Source organism: Cicer arietinum, chromosome 1, assembly GCF_000331145.2.
Source record: "Cicer arietinum cultivar CDC Frontier isolate Library 1 chromosome 1, Cicar.CDCFrontier_v2.0, whole genome shotgun sequence".
NCBI lineage: Eukaryota > Viridiplantae > Streptophyta > Magnoliopsida > Fabales > Fabaceae > Cicer > Cicer arietinum.
In genome coordinates this window covers 22,749,070-22,753,045 of record NC_021160.2, presented here as the reverse complement: position 1 = coordinate 22,753,045, position 3,976 = coordinate 22,749,070, and positions in this window count along the sequence as shown.

Genomic DNA, 3,976 nt, shown 5'->3' with positions numbered 1-3,976 from the left:
TTGAATGGGTTCCATGTACCATTTGTTGTTGTGTAAATGTTTTGGATTTATAATTGGAGAAACTTTTCTGCTGCTTGTAAATTATAATGACTCAATTATTTATCCAAAGGCATTTCCTGATTTAATTCTTTGTTTGTTTTTAATTACTTTAAAAAAAAAAAAAATATACCCTCGCTAAGAAAAACGGGGTGTTACAACATTCTTCTGCATCAGCGATTTCTCTAATTACTTTTAACGTGTATTTGTCTGAAAATTTTAGCTCTCAGTAAATATATTCTTCCCCTTCCGAGTCCTTAGTTTTGTGCAACTTCTCTGTCATAGGTCACTTGCCAAAAGCCTTGAGAATTCTTCAGTCATCTAGCAACCCCCTCCTTATTACATGATTAATGGTAATATAGATGAATCTACTATAGATAGCCTCGGGACTTCTGCATGTGGTGGTCTTTTTAGAGATTGTAGTGACGCTTCTCTTGGGTGTTTCACAATGTCTCAAGGTACTCACAATGCTTTATTTGCATAGCTTATGAGCGCCATATTGGCATTTGAGATAGATTTTTGAGAAAGTGTGACATACCTTTTGGTAGTTTGCGATTCGAGATTAGTTGTTGTTATTTTCCGTAATTCTAATCTTGTTCCTTGGAGACTTCAAAATAGGTGGAAAAATTGTATTCATCTTACCTCCCAAAATGATTTTTCACTGTTCGCATGTTTTTATGGAGGAAAATTATTGTGTTGACTTAGACAATTTTGATATTTCCAGCCAAGCTTTGGTGTGGTGGAACATTATTCCTCCTTTCATCACGAATGAGTTTTTTAGGAATAGAATTCTTCTTCCTAGTTATAAATTCTCTTGTTGAATTCTTCTTCCTAATAATATTTGGTGTTAAGACGATTTATATTAATACATAAAAATAAGGTGAGAGATAATAATCTCAATGATAGTCACTTTTAATATATTCAGTCACAATCAATTTCGTTTTAACAATTAACTTTCAAACTTCTCACTTTTGTACTCTATACTTAAACAGAGGACCATCTTCGTTAGCTCAACGTGGGGCCAAAGTAACTTTGACTACTTTGTAAAGGTGGTTTTGGCCAAAAATCCAATTAGTGTCCTAATTGTTCTGCCCTTATGGGACATTTGAGAGAAAAATTTGAGAGACTACCCACGATAATTATTCCATCAAATACACTTATAATCTTTGATTGAATTCTTTCTATAATAATTAATTTTTTCATTATTTAGTCAACAATATAAATACAAGTCAAATACTAATATTACATCACTAACCACATAAAGCCACATATCAAACAACCAAAAATGTCTCAGTTTCTGTCATCACCAATTCACTCAACGAAATTCTGGTTTACTTAGTGAAATTGTTACAGAGGCGAAAGGAAAATTTTCTTAGACATATTCGCTAAACAAAATTATAATTCACTACGCGAATTTATCAGCATCAAAACATTTTAAGCACACAAAATAACATAGTAAAATGCATCAAATACCAAATTATTTAGTGTTTTATGCTACAAACATTCATACACATACAAGATCAGTATAACTTTCACGAATTTGATGTAGACAACAATGATCTATCTACATTCAAAAGCTAGTTTTTTCTTCAGTTTTTTGAAATTACCCAATTTAATTTATCCCTAAAATTAGTGGCATTATTCTCATATATTCACTCCATAAATCATTTTCCAAAGCCACATATAAGATGTAAAATTAGTAAAGGGGAAAAGAATTCACAATCAATTTCTAACTCTTCAAGGTAGGGTTTCAACTTGTGGTTGTTTGGTGCTATTTCTCGTCAAGGCCGATTTATCCCTTCCTATAACTTCACAAATAAAATATAAATTTCATAGTTTAATATAAAAATAATACCAAGTAATTCACTTCAAACTAAAATGAAACAACATGACAACCAAATTTTAATTAGGAGTTGGATTATTATAAGTTTTGTGCGGTTTTTGGTTTTTTGAATTTGTTTACGTTTTTTTTATTTGTTTGGATGTAACACCCCTACTTCCTAGTAGTACTAGGGAACCAAAATGATCCCTAAACCCTGGAAATCAAACACTAACAGAGCATATTCACTAAAAGGTATAACAAACTGATTCACAAAGAAAGAAAAAAACTACTAATAAATATTATTAGAATAACGAACTAAGTAGAAGGAATAACATAATAAAGTATCAGCCAAATCAAAGGACATTTACCACCAAAATTGATTTCTTCTTCTCTCTCATGGGTGCAACACTATTGCTGCTTCCTCACTATCTGGAGAGGCAACTTTTCTTTCACGCTACTACTATCATAACACATTCTTTGTGCAACTTAAATAAGGTATCAAATCCCTCCAATTTACCAACACATGAGCCAAGTCCAATCTTATAAATCATACACTTATTTATCTTATTTTATTTTTTATTTTCTTTTAATTAGGGTGGGTTTCACCTTGAGGAGGAACTTACCAAGTATCAAGTTCTTCTATTTTGTTTACAAAGTTCATATGATTAGAAGAAAAAAATTTATTTATGATAATAAATAAAGGTTAAAATTTTATATTTTTGTACTCATATTCTTCTATTTTTCAAGAACTCCTTAAGTATAAGACCTTCTATCACTACATCGTCCCTCTCTTGACGTCTGAGTCTCAACTCTTCATTTGTACCTCACAAGCAGATATGAGTTGTCTCTCTACCTTCTTTTTCCTCCCTTGCCCTTTGCTGCACTTTCTCAAGGACAAATGATTTTTGGTATTCTCATCTTCTAGGTCTCTATAAGCCTGATGAGCTCTTTCCAATTCTCTTTGTAGTTTTTTGATTTCTTGTTCCTTTAGAACTAAGTCGGCCTCCAAATCTTTAACACTGAAAAAGATTATGTTGATACTATTTCTGAGGCAAGGGTATCAGCGTGAAAAGACAATTTGATCTTTTGTGCTCTCTTTTTCACCCAATCATGATATTCCTCTTCTGCATTACAACTTCTAGGCCTTAACTCATGCCCTTTCCTAATGACATCTTCCCAAGATTTACGTATTCTTCTTAGTGGCAAGGTCTTTTTTAAGAGAGTATTGTTTGAGCCACCATTTGATCTCATGTTTCCTATAGTTAAAGATATTAACAACAAGTCTTAAATTTTACGGTTCTGAAAATGATGTGGTAATGATTTTTTTCAAAGGTAATTATGATGAAGAATATGACATAGAAAAATGAAAAATGAGGAGAACGAAAAAGAAAGAAAAACAATGCATGAGTACTAGAAGATAAAAGTGAATATGGTATAGTGTAGATAGTTTTTTTTTTATTTATTACGCATGTGACCTACATAGTTTTTTTCTTATTTGATTGTCCTATGGTCTTTAACATGAACTTTCACTATGGGTGGCTCTATAGTTCTAAATTGGTTCCTATAGCACACACAACTCAATTCTAAAATACTAAACCAATTAATAGGTAAACTATTAAAATAAAAATATTTTAGAAAATGTCAACTCTAGGCGAGACTTTCATGACAACTAAACAGGATGTACATCTAGAAAATTATCATTACACAATCTCTAACTTATCTTAGGCAGATCTCACTCATCATCGTGTGAATCTTGTTAGTGTAGTGTATGGAGAAATAAATAAAAATAAAGAAGTTATCATATTTAGACTAACTTACCATGATTACATATAATCAATACATAAATTACCATAAATATGGATAAATTACTATAAATAAATAAAATAAAAGATATCACAATTATATTCACAATAAAAATAATTAAAACAAACAAAAACAAGAGGGGTTAATATAAATAAAAATATGAATAATTATTTGTAATTAATTAGGTTGAACTTTGTAACACCCCGATTTTCAAAGCGAGGGTGTATTTTTTTTTTCAAAAGAGATTAAAATAAAACAGAAAAACAAATAAGGAAATACCTTTGGATAAATGTTTAAGTCAATATAATTGATACG